This window comes from Herpailurus yagouaroundi, unplaced genomic scaffold (genome assembly GCF_014898765.1).
Source record: "Herpailurus yagouaroundi ecotype Mexico unplaced genomic scaffold, PumYag 29, whole genome shotgun sequence".
Lineage (NCBI taxonomy): Eukaryota > Metazoa > Chordata > Mammalia > Carnivora > Felidae > Herpailurus > Herpailurus yagouaroundi.
In genome coordinates this window covers 93,701,642-93,710,369 of record NW_024412377.1, presented here as the reverse complement: position 1 = coordinate 93,710,369, position 8,728 = coordinate 93,701,642, and the positions used below count along the sequence as shown (strand labels likewise).

The window sequence follows — 8,728 nt, the reverse complement described above, 5'->3', positions numbered from 1 at the left end:
ATGTAAGTTTGCAAAACTTTTACCTGAAGCATGATTGTACTCATTTGGTTAGAAATCTCTGAGTTGTTTTCCATGTCCCACTTTCAAGTTAAAGCTGCCACTCCCTGGAAGGTAAGTTTTCCCCGCTATAACAGAGTTCGGAAATTCTAGTGTGCATCACCTGGTGAATTTATTAAAAATACAAAATACTGGGCCTTGAACCCAGAAAGTCTGATTCAGGACACCTGGACCAAGGCCCAGGAATCTGCTTTGAAATTAAATTGTACAGGTTATTCCAATGCAGTTAGTACGTGCGTTTGAGAATCCCACTCTGAGGCATAGAGGAAAAAGAGGAAGATTAACTAACAAGCCAGTGTATCTTGATAAATACTTTAAGAGGAAATAGATCAGAGAAAATCAGATGTAAAAGTCTCTAGTGTACCTGGGTCCCACTAGAGTTAAATAGATGGTGATTCACATTATACATGTAAATGAACCAAAGAGATATGGATGTCATTATTAGATTTCTTTCTTTCTCTCTTCCTTCCTTCCTTCCTTCCTTCCTTCCTTCCTTCCTTCCTTCCTCTCTCTTTCTTTTTTCTTTCTCTCTTTCTTAAGAAAAACTCATTTACTTAAAGAAGTTTTAATTACCAAAATGCTAAACTTTGAAATGATGATATTTTCATTTGCTTTGTGAATAGTAATCCTAAAGAATAATGTTTCTTCTGCATATTGAATTGATGGGCCTCTCTCAAATACACAAGATACATAACCTCCACCTGCCCTTTTAAAATAAATAGCACTTTTCATACTTGTCTTTTCCCAAGAATATCTCTTATTCTCTGAACCCCTTTGTTCATTGCATCAGGGCAAACCACAGGCTCTAACACAAAAGTGAACAGGTAAACATGTTGGAACTGGAAGACTTTCTTTGCTGTCAAGTATTTTACTTGGAAGAAAGATCACCAAAGGGAGCTATTTAGTTGAGAATAAATATTCAAATAAAGTTAGCATTGCATTCAAGCTATCTCGCTCACTTTTTAAGAACTTGAGCTATTTTCCTCTGCCTTATTATACATGTAGACAGGTAGAAACCTGCAAACTCAAACTGTGAAGGAAGAAAGGTGACAGAAGTCTTTGTTAGATTCTTAAAGTAGATTGGCCTGTCTTCCTCTAGTGTATATCCAGCAGACAAGTAGTTGTGATTGTTTTACAGGTATTCAATTCTACAGGGAAGTTACTCACTCTGATTGAAAAGTCTAGCACGATTGGGCCCAAAATAACAATGGCCAGATGCCAAGTGAAATTCCCCGTAAGCATGAATATCTTCCCTATTTCCACAATCCAAGACAAAGGTTGCTTCAAATCTGTTCACCACCACCCCCCACTCTGTCTGTCTACTAGGGCAAAAGCCCTTCACTTACCTTCACTTAAATTGTTTCTACTAGCCTCCATTTCTCACTTGGCTGTAAGTTTGTGGCCAACATTTAATGGCTTACATGTGGCCTGATTTAGCAAAACTTAGATCTGCTAAACCCGCAGTTTTACAGATATGTTAATCCATAAATGATTAACTTCCTTTTACACATAGAAATTTCCTCAATTTGGGGGCTAGTCACACAGGAGAGAAGAAAGAAAGGGAAAAATAAGGAGGATGTCTGTCTTTGAACCCATCATCCTCCTATAACCTAATAGTTCCTTCACTCGGGGCTTGGAAATGGACTTCAATCTTCTCTTTCCATTATTTTTCTTGTGACAGTTTTTTTTTTAAGGATCAGCTTACCTATAACATCTTGTAACCAAAATTAAAAATAAAATCAAGAGAAGGAAAATTTGCTAATTCACGTATTATAAGGTTGATGAGAATATGCTTAAGAAAAGTAAATATATCAACCATTTTTATTCATTAAAAATGCATTTACTGATGGCTCATTCTTCAAAATTTTTTGAAGTTAATTTATTTTTGCAGAGAGAGAGAAAGAGAGAGAGCGCATGAGTAGGGGAGGGGCAGAGAGAGAAGGAGACACAGACTCTGAAACAGGCTCCAGGCTCTAAGCTGTCAGCACAGAGCCTGACGCGGGGCTTGAACTCATGGACAGCAAGATCATGACCTGAGCCGAAGTTGGATGCTCAACCAACTGAGCCACCCAGGCAACCCCACTGATGGCTCATTCTATGCCAGGCATTGAGTTTAAATAATGGTCCTACTGTGTCTGCTTTGGCAACACATATACTAAAATTAGAACAATACAAAGAGGATTAGCATGACTCCTGTGCAAGGATGAAATGTAAATTTGTAAAGTATTCTGTATTTTTTATCTTAATTTTTTTAATGTCTTACTTATTCTTTTTTTTTTTAATGTTTTATTTATTTTTGAGACAGGGAGAGACAGAGCATGAACAGGGGAGGGTCAGAGAGAGGGAGACACAGAATCTGAAACAGGCTCCAGGCTCTGAGCTGTCAGCACAGAGCCCGACGCGGGGCTCGAACTCATGGACCGTGAGATCATGACCTGAGGCGAAGTCGGCTGCTTAACTGACTGAGCCACCCAGGCGCCCCGTGTCTTACTTACTCTTAAGAGAGAGAGAGAGACAGAGCAGGAGCAGGTGAGCGCAGAGCAAGAGAGGGACACAGAATCTGAAGTAGGCTCCAGGCTCTGAGCTGTCAGCACAGAGCCCGATGCGGGGCTTGAACTCATAGAGTGCGAGATCATGACCTGAGCCGAATTCGGACGCTCAACCAACTGAGCCACCCAGGCACCCCTCTGTATTTTTTTAAAAGAGGAAGAAATAGAACTCTCACTGATTGTTACATTCATATCACCCAAACTTAGAAAAAATGTAGTCTTCATTTCTACCTGCCACTTGTGTTTATTGATTTTTATTTTAGAAAAACAGTTTTTTATTTCTTGCCCTTTTCTATCACAGAAGAATATTTTCTGGTTTTTTTGAAATCTTCTATGATGGTTCATTATCATCAATCCTCAAACTGTGGTTGCTATATGCTGGGATGGGACTGCCATCTGAGGGCTTAATGGCGAGATATATGAGTCAAAATACAATGATCTGACATGGCATCATGTTTGTGATCTCAAGTTGAGTTCTTTACCTAGTAAGTAACAGCAACTATTTCCTAATTTTTTCTTGGGTACTACCAGCCAAGATTAAAGAAATACAATATTAATACAGTAACATCAGACACTAATCATCAAAATATTTCCATTAGATTTTTTTCTCTTAATTACAATAGAATATGAGTTTAGCTTTCTTCATTTTATAGTACTTTAAATTGTAATACAAGACACGAATGAAAACAGGTGGTTCTGCCTGGCCCTGTGGTTCAGTTTTCTGGACCCAGGAGTAGGACCAGGCTGCCTTGTCATAGATGACTAAAAGCGCCATGGCAAACCAAGCTGAGGAGAGGAATTGATGAGGTAATTACATCTATGTGAGCAGACCAATTCGTATCAAATAAATAATTTAATTCTAGCCTTTTTCATTAATATTTTAAAAACTGGAAGATGGGAGATTTTTGGCTGTCTCCCTCTCGTACCCATAAATGACACTCACAGCATTCAAAATGCCTGTTGCTAGTGTAAGCTTAAAAAGTATCTCAAGCATTAGATTAGCATTAAAAGGTTTGAGACTAATACCTAGATTTTGACTCCTAATCAAATGCTTTTCCCAGTATAATACGATATCTTGGTCTTCAGCAGGAGATATTTTTGCTGAAAGGGAATTTCTTATAGGACATAAAGGCTAATAGGATCTATTCTGGAATGCCCAACAGAATCCTTTAGCCTTAGTCTTCAAGGTCCAAGTGTGAGCAACTGTCACAAGCTGCAAGTTCTCAGCAGAAGCAAGTATGTGGACACAGGGATGAGACAGAGATGGAAGGAATAAGAAGTATTGTTTCTCTCCTGTCTCCTGTCCTGCTCCCAACCAAAATGTACCCATGACTCTCACTCCTGAATCAGTTTTGAAGGCAGAGAGAACACTTGCAGAATGGCTGGATATTCACAGAAGTACTGCTCTTCGTTTTAGTGCCCCTTATATCTGAAATCCAGAACAATTGCAATCCTTGATTCCTGGGTTAAACCACAACGTTGAGAAGCTGTTCTATGTGAAGAGAGAGGGTGATGTGCCTGGTGGCTGAATCGGTTGAACATACAGCTTTGGATTTCGACTCAGGTCATGATCCCAGGATCATGGTATCAGGCTACACACTGAGTGTGTAGCCTGCTTAAGATTCTCGTTCTTTCTCCTCCCCTCCCTTTTCTCTCCCCCCCCACTTGCTCTCTCTCTCTCTCAAATAAAAATTAAAAACAATAAAAATAATTTAAAAATAAAAAATAATTTTAAAAAGAGAGAGGGTAAGTGGATCAATCACTTTCCGAAGTCATTTCCTAACAGTCAAATGAAAAATCTCATGACAAAACCTGACACAATTTATTATTTTTTTCAATTTTTTTATTCAATTAAATTTTAATGTAGTAGTAGCATATTAGAAAGTAGTAACATCAAACTATTTGGTTGCATAGGACAGATTTCTTTTTTTTTAATTTTTTTTTAACATTTATTCACCTTTGAGAGACAGACAGAGGACAGTGGGGGAGGGGCAGAGAGAGAGGGGACACAGAATCGGAAGCAGGCTCCAGGCTCTGAGCTGTCAGCACAGAGCCCAATACGGGGCTTGAACCCATGTGAGATCATGACCTGAGCTGAAGTGGATCACTTAACCAATTGAGCCACCCAGGCACCCCATGGGACAGATTTCTAAAAAATACTTTGAACTTCCTAATTCCAGTGTAATTTCCCAAATTGTCACCATGGTATAGTACAGACAAAGGCATATTTAAAGAATAGTAGTCTATTGCAAAGGAAACATAAAATACCAGGCATAAAGCAAAATAACATTTGAACAACACAAACATAATTTAAAAATGAGGGGAACCTGGGTAGCTCAGTTGGTTAAGGATCTGACTTTTGATTTTGAGATCAATTCCCAAGTTGGACTCCTTGCTGGGCATAGATCCTGCTTAAGATTCTCTCTTTCCCAGTTGTTGAGCCCGGGAAGACAGAGCTCAGTTCCGTGGGGGAACAAAGGCACTGTCAAGTGCCATTTCCCTCACCCATCCCCCAGCCAAAATTCCAAAGGGAACCAGTTCCCGTCACCAAACTTGCCTGCACCCCGCAAATGCCAGCACTGTGCTTCTGTGTATCCGTCCCTCCGATGGGCCTGCCTCCCTCCCAGTGCTGCAGGCCCCCTCCCGCAGGGGACCACCGACAGCAATGTAGCTAAGCCTGCCCCTCCCGCCCCTGTGCACCTTGTGGATCCGCCCCAGCTAATATGCCCTTGGCCAGATCCCATCAAAGCAGCACCACAAGCCTGGCAGTGTGCAAGTAGCACAGGCAGGGGCCACACCACTCCACAGTGAGTCCTGCCCCTGGGAGAGGGGAAGGGAAGGTACACACCAGTCTGACTGTGGCCCCAGCAGTGGGCTGGGGCAGACATCAGGTCTGACTGTGGCCCTGCCCACCAACACAAGTTACTCCAGACAGCACAGGGGAAGTGCCCTGCAGTTTGGAGCCACCACAGGGACTAACCAAAATGACAAAACGGAATAATTCTCAAAAGAAGCTCCAGAAAGTAGCGACAGCTAATGAATTCATCAAAAACGATTTAAGCAATATAATGGAACAAGAATTTAGAATAATAGTCATAAAATTAATTGCTGGGATTGAAAAAGCAGAGAGGAGAGCAGAGAATCTATTGCTACAGAGATCAAGGGGCTAAGAAATAGTCATGAGGAGCTAAAAAATGCTACAAATGAGGTGCAAAATAAAATGGAGGCAGCCATAGCACAGATTGAAGAGGCAGAGTAGAGAATAGATGAATTAGAAGAAAAAATTATAGCATTAATAATTATTAATTATAATTAATATTAATTATAATTAATAATCATAAAATTATGGTATGATACTATACATGGGAAACCTGACAGACTCCACCAAAAGTCTGCTAGAACTGATACATTAATTCAGCAAAGTTGCAGGATACAAAATCAATGTACAGAAATCAGTTGCATTCTTATACACTAATAATGAAGCAACAGAAAGACAAATAAACTGCTCCCATTCACAATTGCACCAAGAATCATAAAATACCTAAGAATAAACCTACCCAAAGATGTAAAAGATCTGTATGCTGAAAACTATAAAAGCTTAAGAAGGAAATTGAAGAAGATACAAAGAAATGGAAAGACATTCCGTGCTCATGGATTGGAAGAATAAATATTGTTAAAATGTCAATACTACCCAAAGCAATCTACACATTCAATGCAATCCCAATCAAAATTGCACCAGCATTATTCTTGAACCTAGAACAAGCAATCCTAAAATTTGTGTGGAACCACAAAAGACCCCGAATAGCCAAAGTAATATTGAAGGAGAAAACCAAAGCGGAAGGCATCACAATCCCAGACTTTAGCCTCTACTACAAAACTGTAATCATCAAGACAGCATGGTATTGGCACAAAAACAGACACATGGGCCAATGGAATAGAATAGAGTCCAGAATTGGACCCACAAAAGTATGGCCAACTAGTCTTTGACAAAGCAGGAAAGAATATCCAATGGAAGAAAGACAGTCTCTTCAACAAATGGTGCTGGGAGAACTGGACATCAACATTCAGAAGAATGAAACTAGACCACTTTCTTATACCATTCACAAAAATAAACTCAAAATGGATGAAGGACCTGAATGTGAGACAGGAAACCATCAAAACCCTAGAGGAGAAAGCAGGAAAAAACCTCTCTTGACCTCAGCCGTAGCAATTTCTTACTTGACACATTTCCAAAGGCAAGGAAATTAAAAGCAAAAATGAACTATTAGGACCTCATGAAGATAAAAAGCTTCTGCACTGCAAAGGAAACAATTAAAAAACTAAAAGCAACTGACAGAATAGGAAAAGATATTTGCAAATGACTTATCAGACAAAGGGCTAGTATCCAAAATCTATACAGAACTCACCAAACTCCACCCTCGAAAAACAAATAATCCAGTGAAGAAATGGGCAGAAGACATGAATAACACTTCTCTAAAGAAGACATCCAGATGGCCAGCAGGCACATGAAAAGATGCTCAGTGTTGCTCCTCATCAGTGAAATACAAATCAAAACCACGCTGAGATATCACCTCATGCCAGTCAGAGTGGCTAAAATGAACAAATCAGGAGACTATAGATGCTAGAGAGGATGTGGAGAAATGGGAACCCTCTTGCACTGTTGGTGGGAATGCAAACTGGTGCAGCCGCTCTGAAAAATAGTGTGGAGGTTCCTCAAAAAATTAAAAATAGATCTACCCTGTGACCCAGCAATAGCACTGCTAGGAATTTACCCAAGGGATATAGGAGTGCTGATGCATAGGGGCACCTGTACCCCAATGTTTATAGCAGCACTTTCAACAATAGCCAAATTATGGAAAGAGCCTAAATGTCCATCAACTGACGAATGGATAAAGAAATTGTGGTTTCTATATACAATGGAATACTACGTGGCAATGAGAAAGAATGAAATATGGCCTTTTGTAGCAAAGTGGATGGAACTGGAGAGTGTTATTCTAAGTGAAATAAGTGATACAGAGAAAGACAGATACCATATGTTTTCACTCTTATGTGTATCCTGAGAAATTTAACAGAAGACCATGGGGGAGGGAAAGGGGAAAAAAAAGAGAGGGGGAGGGAGCCAAACCATAAGAGACTCTTAAAAACTGAGAACAAACTGAGGGTTGATGGGGGTGGGAGGGAGGGGAAAGTGGGTGATGGGCATTGAGGAAGACACCTGTTGTGATGAGCACTGGGTGTTGTATGGAAATCAATTTGACAATAAATTTCATATTAAAAAAAAGATTCTCTCTCTCCCTCTCTCTGCACCGCTCCCCCACTTGCTCATGCTCTCGGTCTCTCTCTCTCTCTCAAAAAAAAAACAAAAAACAAAAAACAAACAAACAAACAAAAAAACACCTATTGTGATTTATTGACTTTATGTACTTTAATAAGTTGATGTCTCCAGAATTAAAAACTAATTATTACTAGAGTCAATATGGCCATTACTTGCTAAAGGAGATTAGAAAACAGTCAAATAAGAATCACTTGTTTCTACTCCCAAAGCATGTATACGCATCCCTCTCTTTCCTCACAACTTCTGATTTTATGGTAACAAATGATCTTTCACTCTATGTGAGAGAAGTATCCAGTGTAAAAAATGGCATTCTATTTCTTTTGTGATATTTTTTGCATTTTTGAAAACAAATTGCTTGATTTCTTAATGCATTTCTGACAACTTCATTATAGTCTCTAGCTGCTCAGTGACTTTACCAAGAGAAAGTTCTCAGAGGAGTTATTCCTTTTTGTGTCTTCTAGCATGGAAAAGGAAGAGACATGACAGAAATTACTAGAAAAAGGTGTTTCAAGATGTCTGGAACTATTACCTAAAATATAGAACTCTATTCTCTGCCTGGAGAGGTAGCTTTATCTTGAATGAGTGCTATTCCTGTCAAATCCAGGAGAAAAGTTAAATATATCTGAGATCAGAATAGATAGCCAGTTCTAGTCTAAACTTCAGTTCAAAACTGACACAGTTAAACACAACTTTAACTCTTGTTTTCAGATATTATTTTTAAAATGTATCAACAATTAGTTGGTGAAACTAATAACATAACAGGGAGATCAGAAATTCCGTTTTTATA

The 8,728-nt window shown here is 39.3% G+C and overlaps 1 non-coding gene across 1 annotated transcript; it reads left to right on the top strand.

The window, feature by feature from the left end:
* The first annotated feature begins 2,188 nt into the window (after nt 1-2,188).
* On the top strand, nt 2,189-2,295 carry LOC121017255 (U6 spliceosomal RNA). The gene has a single exon (XR_005784692.1). It is a non-coding gene; the product is annotated as a U6 spliceosomal RNA (small nuclear RNA).
* The last annotated feature ends 6,433 nt before the right edge of the window (nt 2,296-8,728 follow it).